Below are 12,835 nucleotides of genomic sequence, written 5' to 3'. Positions count from 1 at the left end.
GCAAACTCTTTCATATCTGGCAGCCCTGGGACCAGAAGGCTTCCGGATATTCAAAGATTCTGGATAATAGAGAAGTATACCTAGCAATGCATAACACTGAAGAAAAACAAGATTAGATATTAAGAAACAAACAAAAAAGTATGCAGAGTACTTTATTTACCAGCAACAGTAGCACTGTACACTGTGAACTTATACTGTATTTATTTGTATTTACTTGCACTGTACTGTACTTATGGAAAACATAACAAAATTTACTTATGGTTAAAATGCTGATTATTTGAGAGTTCTCGGTGATAGAATGCCAGATATGAAAGAGCTTACTGTAGCTTCACCCTCTTAACTGGTCAAATGGGAACTTCTGTCCTGGGCACTAAATCTAATCCATTTACCAGTGCCAACCTCCCCTTTGAAAGCGTTCATTCAACAAGTTAAAGCCTGGTTTGCTCACTGAAGCTTTGGAAGTGCCTGGGGAATTTTGGGCTACAGCTCTCAATTTGTATCTCTGTCAAACTGCTTTGCTATCCTTCACCAACACTGCCATTCATAAAAGGATACAAGTGGGAAGGACACTGAGGGCTGGATCAGAGATTAGAAAAAATACCATCTGGCACTTATAGAACACCTTTCATCAGCAAATCTCAAAGTAGGGCAGTATCATTATCCCCATTTCACCAATGGGAAAACTGAGCCAGAAAAAGGAGAGATTTTCCTAAGGGCAGTCAGCAGCAGAGATGAGAAAAGAGAAAAGGCATTTCACATGCCTGCTTAGTGCACTATTTACTAGGCCACACTTACTCACCTGAACTGTACCTACAATTACTTCAACTGTATAAGCCAGAGGTCTGCAACCTGCGGCTCTGAAGCCACATGTGGCTCTTTAAGAACTTCTTCGTGGCTCCCAATGCTATAATTGCAAAGTGAAAACGAACAAACAAACAAGTCCCTCCTGATTATTTTTGATATTTTGAGAAACATCTAAAAGCCCAGAACAATTCATATCTAAATAGCAAATGATATGTGACCTGAAAACGTTGGATAACTACCCCTTTAATATGTGCCGTGCCTTGTGGAATATGTGTGTGTGCTGTTCTTAAAATGAGAGCTTGATGTTATTTATTAAGGACCATCTTGTATTCATGTGCATCATGGCTCTTGAATTGAGTTTTTTACTGAAATTGAAAAAGATGGCTTTTCTTGCTCTTTTGGTTGCCAACCCTGGTACAGGCAAATATCATAATCAGCCATACAAAAGGTCCATAATGCTTCTAATTGAGCTTTTGTGCATGCCGTTATGCAGTTTGCATATATAACTATTGGTAACAGTTGCAAACTGTGCAAATACACTCACAGCTCAGCATCCAATTTTAAAATGCTAATTTAAAATTACTTGCCCAAGACCCCGGGATTATTCCATCGCTGTGCCTCAACATGTCTCTGAATTTTGTAGTTTGCAGTCCTGTGCTCAGGCCGTTAGATCACTTTTTGTCTTAAAAGTCATATTATCCAATTTATTACATCACAAAATGAGCAAAATATGTTCCATACCACTATTACAGTGTATGCGTAGACACTTTCTCTGTAGAACTCACAAGGATGCATATATTTAATCATTCACATTTCTCACAACTGAAAGGATCAATTATTCAGAAGAAAAAGCTGGATCAAAAGATAGGCCTACAGAACTATAGAACAAACAGCTTTCCAGCTAAGTCAATTTCAGGACCAAATAAAGTTGTGTCCCCTTTTTTAACAAGTATATACACTGTCTGAAAAATATTCTTGACGATTTTTTATAACTTCAGGCTAGAACTTTTTGCCCAAACTGTAAAAGTTTAATGAGATCGGTGTGTTTTCTTTAAAAATAACTTTTCTGAGACCTCCAGCATTCCTGCTGAGTTTAACATGCTCTTTAACTCTGCAGGCACTGCTGCCATTAGACAAAAGAAACAAGCAGTCTGGCATTCTTCACAACAACTACTGATGTACTGTACAAAGGTCACTTATCCCATAAATGTGGTATATGTTTGAGTCTCTTGCTTTTCAGAAATCAGCATTTGGAATCTAGGTGTGGATGCAAATACACTGCACTATGATTTCGATTTTGACTTCCAAGTCTACCGGGCTACCAGTTGTGACTTTGTTTTCTTTTTCCTTCAGATCTATTTAGGTTTTTATAAGGTCAGCTGTCACCAGGGTATATGAGCTGAGGCATTATCCCCATTTTATAAGTAAAAATAGGTCAAGACACATGGGTCAGATGTTCTGATTGCATAAATCCATTGAAGTCCATGGAACTACTCCAGGGGAGAATTTTGGCTCTATGTGCCTCCTATTAGCTGCTAATAGAAATCAGGAGATTTGCATTGTAAAGCAAGCTGCACTTGACAGCTGCATGTGTAATGGGCAGCAGTAGATTTGAAAGCCAAATGATAGCTGCTGCCTATCAAAATGTGACAATACTACAACAGGGCACAGGGTCAACCCGGGGGCCTGCAGGTCAAGGTAGTTTAGAGCAGCAGAACTGAGCAGAGGATACTGTGCTGGCTACATTTTGTGGAGAAAGACAGTGTCGCTGTTTCATCAGAAGTGCAGATCTTGGCCTTATCACATCTGTGAGGAACGTGATTATAACAGACTGTTGCCATAGCAGTACATTATCTTTTACACACACACACACACACATAAATGAAGAGCAGTTAACCACACAAGAGAAAGCATTTTAAGAATGCACACATTTACTGCAACTAGCTTTAGGAATAGGTCATGTGTTTTGTTACTCTTTTGGCCTAAGTGCAGAGAGAGAAAAAATAACTCCAAATTCATTATACAGAACCTGCTGTTTTCTTTGTAAACTTCAAGTTATCTATGTTTGCAGTGGCCTACTAGTGTGGAGGAAAAGAGTGGGGGAGGTGTTCTCCCTTTTTTTAAATCAACAAATGTCATAGTGGAAGCAAGGGGGAGAATTGGCAAGAAAGGAGTCAGGCTTGTTTCCAAGCTGAATGGAAGCCAGGGAAGATTTCAGGCCGACAAGAACCACCTGTTATAACACAAAAGGATGTGGAGGGAGGTGGGGAAAGATTTCAAAGATGAAATGAAAAAGAGGTGACCTTAAGGATCACTTTACCTAGCACAATGCAAACACCAAAGAACAATGACGATAGAAATGCCTGGAGAAGAGTTCCGTGTAAGCTCAAAAGTTTCTCCTGCTCATAGACAGAATTGGTCCCAACAAAAGATATTGCCTCACCCACCTTGCCTTTCTAATTTAAACATGTAAATATTGTATATTCATTAGGCAAACTGAAGCGATACAAAAGATAAAGCCTGGAATCTCAATGAAGTGACACCAGTGTTCACCAGCTAGCCTGTAGCCTGACACATAATTCTCTTCTTTATCTCATTTGCCTCAAAAAGACAGCATGAAAGAAAAGACCTTTAGGTTTTATTAAATATGTAGAATTTAAACATCTTGAAATACTGGTGAAAGCCTGGTAGACTCTAGGCAACAGCAGCCTGCACAGATAGGACGAAAACTGATGAAAAACAAAATGAAAAACTTATCTTCAGATAAACTGCACAGCGCCTCATTCTGATATCACTAATATTGATTTAAACAGTGTGAAACTCAACTGAAGTTAATTATATCACAGCACTATCAAACCCGTGTGAGGGAAGAATCGAGTTCAGGCTTTGAAAACAAACAGATTGCATTGTCCAGAAAATTTTCTTTTCATGTTGCACAGAACTAAGAATTTTACCTTATTTTTGTTGATCTGGTTTTTTTTAACTTTAAAAAAGAAAATTACACACTATTCTGACATTGTTTGAAAATCAATTTCAGCAGGATTATTACCATCATACTGCTTAGGGCAGGTCTACACTAGAACTTAAAGTTGATCCTAGATATGCAAGTTCAGCTACGGGAATTGCGCAGCTGGAATTGACATGTGTACGATCGACTTATCTGGCTGTCCTCACTGAGGGAGGTGGATAGGAGAGTTTCTCCCACCGACCCCTCCTTACTCTTCATGATAATGAGGAGTTCAGAGGTCAACTGTCAAGCCCTGATAGTTCAATTTTGCGAATCCCCACGAGGCTCGCAAAATCAAACCACAGCAGATAGACCCCGACTTGGTCAATCTCCTGGCAAGTGTAGATGTACCCTTAGATGCCCAAGTCATGGACCATGATTCCATTGTGCTAGGTGCTCTGAAAACCCAGTACAAAAATGGTGATACATTGGACCAAGTTTCTCCTTGTTAATAAGAAGACATCTTTCTTCATTATTCTTTTCTTTCAAGGGAAACATTTCACTAAAAAGATTTTCACAGCGCAGAAGTGTTTTTAAAAATCCATCACAGTGCCAAGCAATGAGTTTATGTCAAGGACTGACTTTCAATAGATCACAGTAAGGTAGCTTCTCTGCTACATATGAAACCATGACCAAAAATCAGATTGCCTTTGAACGATTTAGCACCAGATTTCCTTGGAGCTCCCAGGAAGGAAAACTGGTGGGTGCTCAGCATACACCGGCAGCCAGTTATCTGCACTTCCATTTCTCTCCATCCAGTGCCTCTTGCCCCCTAGTGTGCCCACTAACCATCCCATCCCCCATCCTCCCAGCACTTCCAGAGTACCACGTATCACTAGGCCTTTCCTCACAGGAGGTCTAACTGCTGCTTTTGTGACATGAACTCAGTGAGATTACTCATGTGATAGGTAAGTCTTACATGGCTATGTGTTTGCAGGATTGAGCCTTGAAGTAATCAGGGACTTACTCTTTTAAAAGAAATCCTCAAGGGCCAAATTTCATTTTTGATTACTCCTACAGAAGCCCATTGATGTAAGTGGTATTGCACAAGTCATCAAAAGCAGAATTTGGCTCCAGCATTCAAGCAATCAGTGCACATGGAATCATTTCCTCTAGCTGTGAAAAATAAACTTATTATTTCTGAGTGCTACAATCAGTCTTGCTCACAAAGAAAGCAACCAATGTCACTTAAGTTACAGATTTTAAAGATGCATGAAAGCGACTGTGTATTTAACCAATGTTGCCAGCTGTCTAGTTTTCTCTGTGTCTTAATTATCTCCAGAGTCATCACTTTAGCACAGGGGCCAGAATGTTGAGAAGACAAGGCTTTTTTGTGGAAGAGGCAAGGTAACACATTAGCCATTATTATTTTTATTGTGGTCACAAGATGTTTAAGGAGAAAGTCAGAGGGAAGACGTTAAAGTTCTGTTATTTGGAAGGTGACTGTCATCCTCCCTCTGCAGATCAGCTGGCCAGAGTAAACAGGAGGTGGGCACTGGCTAGTGTGTGGGGGGAAAGGATGACTCAATGACTTTTAACGGTTATTAAAACCAAGCACACTGCCCATGCTTATGACCAATGTATTCTGGAAGAAAACTGCATGTGGAAATTTTGGGGAGGAATAGCTGAGAGGCAATGAGGCTGGCAAGAAGTTACAAAGATGGGATAGTCCTAATTAGAGCATGAGAGCATCTAGCATGATCTAGAATGCGGGTAGGAGAAAAATTTTCTGTGGCACCTGATGTGCCTTTTCTGAGTGCCAGGAAGGAGCTGACATGAGACTTTCTCCACAGTTATTGTCAGTGCTGCTGCAGTGCAGCAGAGGGAGCAAAGCATTGAACACCACCACCAAAAAAAAATACTGAGGCAAACTATCCAGGCCCTTCTCTTTTTGGACTCCATTCCATAGCTTTAGGGCACCCCTGTTCTCTAACTGCTCATCTACTGAATAACCCACAAAATACGGCCAGACTTTGTGTGGGAATCTTCAGTAGGGATGTACAGTGTCTGAGCATTCTAGGACATCTAGCAATGTAGAAGCACCTTCGGCACAATCAAGCCAGTTCACATCCAAGCTGAGTCCACACTGGGAGCTGGAGCATAATGACACTGCCCCTTCACCACACACTGAAGGACCTCCCCCCCAGCTCCTAAAAGAAGGAGAGACTGAACCAGGGCCACATGTGATTTTGGGGAAAAAGCAACTAATAAGAAAACACAGGCACAAGTGAGGTTAATGTGCCTAATGTGCCTTAGGCCATGTCTACACGTGCCCCAAACTTCGAAATGGCCACGCAAATGGCCATTTTGAAGTTTACTAATGAAGCGCTGAAATGCATATTCAGCGCTTCATTAGAATGTGGGCGGCCGCAGCGCTTCAAAATTGACGCGCCTTGCCACCGTGGTCTTGTCCAGATGGGGCTCCCTTTCGAAAGGACCCCGCCTACTTCGAAGTCCCCTTATTCCTATGAGCTCATGGGAATAAGGGGACTTCGAAGTAGGCGGGGTCCTTTCAAAAAGGAGCCCCGTCTGGACGAGACGCGCAGCGGCAAGCCGCCTCAATTTTGAAGTGCCGCGGCCGCCCGCATTCTAATGAAGCGCTGAATATGCATTTCAGCGCTTCATTAGTAAACTTCGAAATGGCCATTTGCGTGGCCATTTTGAAGTTTGGGGCACGTGTAGACGTAGCCTTAGAGTGGGACATTTAAGAGAGAACCCCAGACAGCACCCACTGCTCCTCACAGGGAGCCAGGGGATGGTATCTAGAGGAACTCCGCCTGGATGCATGATCAAAGGGAGGACTGGAGGTAGGTCCCACAGTCACACAGCATCTCCTTGATCTAACATTCTCTTCCTGGCTTTATAAATAGCCACTTTGGCAAGCACCAGGAGAAGGCTGACGAGGAGGTCTCACCTCTCTGTGGGACCATGGACAGGGTTAGCATAAATCAGGAGATGTAGGGAAAAGTGAAGCCAGAACCTGAGGAGAGAGTCCTGGTGGAGATGAAAAAGGGGCTGCATCCTGGCACACTTCAGACAGAAGTGTACCAGGGTCTCCTGCACACTGTGAAAAAGTCAGACATCAGGGATGGGGTTGAAGTGCACCAAGTACATGATCATACTTACGGCTCCATGGAGGAATGACCAGCTGATATCCCTGATGGGCTGTGGAACCAAACTGGAATAGAGGCTGATCCATCAGTGCTTCCCATCCTCCACAAATGGCCCATACACCTGGAACTGGAGTGGGGCAAAAGGGTGATGAAATGAAAAGTGTGGAGCACAGGCACATACAAATGCATCTTTGGTGCAATTTGGAAGTGAACTGTCTGCACGTTGCACAGCTGGCTTGGGTTATGGGGAGGATGAGGCTGGGGAGAGGGGAGGTTCTCAGGGCAGGGGGCCTGGTAAAAAGATCTTGAAGGCCACGGGTGGGGGTAGGTGGGGAACACCCTCCAACATATCCAGTCAAGTAAAGCCAGGGAGATAGGAGGTATGGTACAGCTTCCCTCAGCTACTAGTGTACGTACTGTGGAGCATGAGAGGTGGAGAGCCCCATATGCAAATCAAGCACCAGGGGGTCTCTCCAGTCCTAGATCAGGGGGTCTCAGATTCCAGAGTTCCTCCAAGGACCAACCTCCAATGCACTAATGCGAGTACATACCAAGCTGAGGATTGTGTGGCAGAGGCTCCATGAGGACAGCTACCCCCTCAGTGACTAACATGGAGCTGTCATCACAATCAACTTCCAGTTCTGGAGGAGGACCTGGTAGAAGAACAGCATCTCAGGGAGGTCTCAGAAAACATCTCAGATGAATTAAAGAGAGCTGCCAATTATATTGAAGCACCATAAAGTTGTCTCTGCAGGGCCTGGAGGTGAAAGATATAGACCTGACTTCGAAGGCAGACCAAGCCCCGCCTTCCCACCTCCTGGGAAAGACTAAAAATCCCTGAAGCAATCCAGTGCAGTCCAGGCTGAAAGAACTCTAGAGCTAACTTGTTGGGCTGGGTCCAGGTAGCCAGGGTTGGACTCAGAGTGTTGAGCCAGTGACAGAGTATGGACAGGACCATTTGGTTGAACACCAGCACCTTCCCTCACAGGAAATTGCACTGAAAGCAGCCTGACCATCTCCGTAGCCACTCAGGCACCCTGCCCTGCAAATCTTGCCAGTTCTTTGGCGGGGACAGATGGGTGGTGGAAAGATAAATGCTCAGCTGGAGCAGTGGATCTGTGCTCCACCCAGTAGCTTAATGTGTGGGTGGAAGGGAGTTCACCTGCCCCCCATCCCCAGCCATAAGGCCAGAGCTCATGACCTAGTTAACCCCTGGTCCTGGGTCCTGCACCAAGAGAAGAATATCATTGGTAGGATCACCCTCAACTCTAGCTCTCAGACCACCAACCCTGTCATTGTTCCTGTCCTATAAAAGATATGGAGGAGGAGGGGCTCCATGGCCACAGAACACAGCTAGCTTGACCTTAGGTGACATGTGGGGGGTGCGGGGGTGCACATGCACCCCTGCATCCATCATGAGCGCTGCACTGCTTCTGATGACTACAGGAGAAGTCCTGCCCCTCCCACACAGCAATGCAGCCTGAAAGTGCTACTCCTAGGCTGCGCTGCTGCAGGGGAAGGGGAAGACTGCTCCTGCACCCAACAGAAGTGGTGCAGCACCTCTGCCAGAAGCAGCGAGCGGGGGCGGGGAGAAGGCAGGGCATTGGCAGAGCAGGGAAAGGAAGAGAGGGCATGAGTTGGGGAGGGAGGAGCAGCCTCTGAGACTTACTGCACACAGCCTGGTTGCACCCCTGAAGCTGACAGGTTTGGTCAGGGTCCAGTTGAGCTCTGTGGAAGTGTACCTGGAGAAAACCCTGAAATCAGGGTATGAAGCCAAATGCCCACAGAGTACCCAGGATATGCCAGTAGTTCACACTATCAAATGCCTTCTCCTGGCCCAGAGACAGGAGGGCAAATGACAGAGTATCCCTATTACTGAACTCTAGGAGGTCCCTAATCAAATGAAGATCATCAAAGATGGCACAGCCCAGGATGGCGTAGGTCTGGTTGGGGGTGAACCATGTCAACCAGCACAGACCCCTGTGCGCAAGATGGCCTTTCCTATGACCCTGTAGTCCATGCTAAGGACCAAGATGGGACAGGCACCACAGAGGTTCCCTTCTTTGGCAGCAAGGCGAGCACAGCTTGCCTGTATGATGGGGAAGAATTCAGCTCCATAAGACCTTGGCCCAGGCAATGGCAAGTTCTGGGTCAACGATGTCCCAGAATGCACAGTAGAACCCCATTGTCAGCCCATCCACACCTGGTGACTTATTAGTGGGCAGGAGATGGAGGGCTTCTGAGGATTTGGTCAGAGCGAGAGGCGGCTCCAGCTGGTCCCAATCACTCATGCACTGGGGTGACTGGTGAGGAAGGACATGGGGGGGAACTGCCCATGTGACCAGACCCCTCAAGTGAGTCCTCCCTGCCCCACCCCATCCATGGGAGTGCTGGTGCAACTGCCCCACTGCCCCATATCCCAACTCTTCCCTGCCCCCTCCATTCTTTGGTTCCTTCTCTGCCCTTGCTCTGAGCCCATCCTGTCTCTCCTCCCCACCCACACCATAGCCCAGATGACTAGCACAGGTCTGATGCCAGCAGTGGGGGTTGCCCCCCCCTGGCAAGCTGCAGCAGCAGTGGGCAAAGAAGAAGCAAAACTCTACTTACTGCCCCTCCCACAAGCAATGCAGTTAGGGAAGTGAAGCCTCATTGCTCCACTTCTCCACACCACCAGTGACTGTGGGGAGGGGGAGTGATCCATCCTGTGGGCACCAGCTCCCGCCACCCCTACGAATTCTCCCAGGCCATCTGGGGACTCTTGTCCCTCCTACCCATGATGTCTGGTGGTGGCCACATGTCCCCTTTTCCTCCCCTCACATTTTGCTCCTGCCCATGCTAGTCATTGGGAGTCCATCACAGTGCAACCTGCAGGCATCAGTATCAGTCACATCCAGGGAGAAAAGGCAGGTTTAGTTAGCTCTAGTTCTCCTGCGCATTGCCACTGGATCCATGACAGAGGTGTAATCTTCTGCCAAAAGACAGGTGACATGCTCCTTAACACCTCCACGCCACGCCCTTTTCTCCAGGGCATAGAAGAAGGGGGAGATTCATTCCATCTCCCAAAAGAGAGAGATGCATGACTGAACAAAAACCCTGATGGTCCTGGAAAGCTAGGAGTGCCTCCTGCTTCGCCTGACATGCTCAGCAGAGGGACAGAGCTGCAGGGCTGGCTGCCAGATACCTCTTCTCTCCAGCTGCTGTATAACCACATCCTTCCACCGGCTGGCCCCTGCTATAGTCACAGGAGAAGAACTGGGCATTGACCTTCCACACATTCTACCGTCAAGTGAAGGGCATTGCTCTGCCCTCACAGGCCAGCCATAACTCCTAGGAGGATGCCATGCAGCCTATGTCCTCCAGCAAGTGGTTATTAAAATGCCAATAAAACAGACCCAGCCTCTCCTTGGAGAGAGAAGTTGTCACAGCCATGAAATGGTGGTCTGAGAATGGGGACGCCAGACACTGGTGGAGTGGGCCCACAAAAGGTGGAAATGAGATAAATACACGCGGCCCAACCAGGAGTAGCACAACCAATCAACATCCACCCAGAGAAAAGTGAAAGTGGATACATCACCTGGGTACTTGCACCAGACCTCCACCAGGGAGTGACAGTACACCTGCAGCACCTGAGTAACGCGCTTGTTGGCCTCAGGTGGGGTGCTATCTGCACCTCGGTAAGGGAAGAAAAACAGGGCCACACCACAGGTGAAAAGCGGGGGTGGAAACCTAGGAAAGGAGGGAGAGAGGGCAGTATAATAAAATGACAAGCCCAACTGAGGCCCACAGGCAGAGAATTATCCTCCTCTTGGGAGGATCCAGGGCCTCTGTCTTATAGATGGAGTTAAAGTCCCTACACACTGACACAGAGTCCACTCTCTACACAACCAAAGCAGTATCTACCTCCACACCGATCGGTGGCACAGATGACAAAGAGCCAAGGGCACCCCCCTAAGGACTCCTCAGGGAAGTATTCTGGCATGCCATGGCTCTACCCACTAGGTTTGCTCAGGGAGCAAGGCAAAAGGCTCAGTGACCTCCTCCCTTTCCATACCAAGGGAAAGCTGCCGAGCCCATTCTGATTGTTCTACTTCCCTTGACAAGTGCCCAGCCCCCTACGTTGGTAGTGGAGGACCAGCCAGCAGGGAGTAGGCAGTGAAACTGTGGCCATTTGGGCGTACACTGCGGGGACTGGGGGATAGGAGCCCCTGGAGCTGGTGGAGAGAACAGCAGGGGAAGAGAAGCTGCAGTCAATAGCAGGGGGCCAAGGCGGGTGGGGGGAGCGGGCCAGGTGAGGCTCTTGACCTGTTTTTTCCCCCCTCACCCTTTCTTCCAGTTAAGGAGCTCCAACCCCCTCCCCAACCCACCGGAGGGCGGTAGAGGTGGAAGCCATGGCAGCAGCAGGGTCCCTACCCATGCCTGCTGCAGTGGTAATAGACTCAGTAGTGGTAGTCACAGTTGTAGCCACAGGGCAGAAGGGCAACAGCATCAACCGGGAGGAAGCACCTCCTGTAGGCTCCTCCGCCATCCAGCGAAAAGGCACAGAAGCAGGAGCTAATGCCTTAGAAGGGGAAATAGAAGGGGGAACAGATAAGCACCCCTCCCCACAAGCCTGGGGAGTAGGCTGCCAACCAAGAGAGGTCCCCAAACAAGGCATGGGGAGAGGGATGCAATCACCCACACAGGACGGTGGGGTGTCAGCTTCTCCGGCCACCCGGTTTGGAAAGGGACACGTCAACGATCCGGGAAATCATCATCAACAACAACAACAACAACACACAGCCACACGAATGGACACGCACGCACATACACACACGCACGCATATGCACATGCACACACGCATGCACGCACATGCACACACGTGCGCACACGCGGGTACATACACACGCACACAATGAACCATCCAGGCCCTTCTCTTTCTGGACTCCACTCCGCACCTTCAGGGCAGCCCTGTCCTGCCACTACTCAGCCAATTGCACAGCCCCCAAAACATTGCCAGGCTTTGTGTGGGAAGCCTCGGCGGAGAGTTGGAGCGCCCGAGCCCGCCGGGAGGGGCAGTGCTGCCGCAGCACCCACGGCGCGGCGGAACCCGTTCACATGCGAGTCACGCCCGCTGCCAGGAGCCGGGGAGCAGCGACACGGGGCTTGGCGGAGTGCTGCGAAGAGACGTCAGCGGGGCCTTATGAATATTGATGCGGAGGCTCGGGTTGCTTTCGTAAAGGAGCAGAAGGAAGCAAGATGGCTGCCCTGTAGGAGTTGTCAGCCGGGGAGCAGGCTGGGTTCGCCGGACCGCTGCAAGGCTGAGGGACGTCGAGAGGTCAGAGCGGGGCTCCTCGCGCCACGGGACTCTCCCCGGCCTGCGGCGGGGCAGCGGCAGGCAGGGCGCCGCGCTCCCAGGCAGAGCGAGGGGGCTGACAGGTTTCTTTTACGGGCGCTTCTCCAACATGGCTGACAAATAGAGTTTTTAAAAGATGTTTCCAAGCGAGCGGGCTGGGGGCTTCCCCCCTCGGGCCGCGCCGCGCCGCCCAAACTTTCCCCCGCGCCGCGGCCGCCGGGCGAGCGGGCTCCCTCAGTTGCCCAAGCAGGAACGTGTTCCTCATCTTTGCACGAGAGACTCCAGGCTGAGCCCGCTTCCCAGCTGCTGCTGGGGCTACTGCCCCCTGCCCCCGGGTGTCCTCCTTGTCCTGTCACTGAATTGTACTGTGCTCCTTAAAGAGACCCCCCTCCCCCGGCGCCCCCCAGGCTTGTGGGACTGCAGTGGGTTCCTGTGTTCTGCTCAGGGGGGTTTCCCCGGGGGGACTGTGGGAGCCGGGGTGGATTTGCTGCCTCTAACTTCAGCCTATTGTTTATAGGAGCGTCGGGTGTTGTGGGGGGCAGGAATAGTTTCTTTGGACAAAAAGAAAACTCGGCTCA

General features: G+C 48.6%; 1 protein-coding gene across 2 annotated transcripts in view; it reads left to right on the top strand.

Moving 5' to 3' along the window:
* The first annotated feature begins 11,974 nt into the window (after positions 1–11,974).
* Positions 11,975–12,835, top strand: part of TET2 (tet methylcytosine dioxygenase 2) — a 97,699-nt gene continuing 96,838 nt past the window's right edge. For both annotated transcript variants that reach the window (XM_074993490.1, XM_074993491.1), the window contains exon 1: positions 11,975–12,239. The gene's annotated coding sequence lies outside the window, so the exon portion shown is untranslated. The remainder of the gene's footprint in view (positions 12,240–12,835) is intronic.

The sequence above is a fragment of the Carettochelys insculpta genome, chromosome 4, assembly GCF_033958435.1.
Source record: "Carettochelys insculpta isolate YL-2023 chromosome 4, ASM3395843v1, whole genome shotgun sequence".
Taxonomy (NCBI): Eukaryota; Metazoa; Chordata; order Testudines; family Carettochelyidae; genus Carettochelys; species Carettochelys insculpta.
This window is presented reverse-complemented; position numbering and strand designations above follow the sequence as displayed.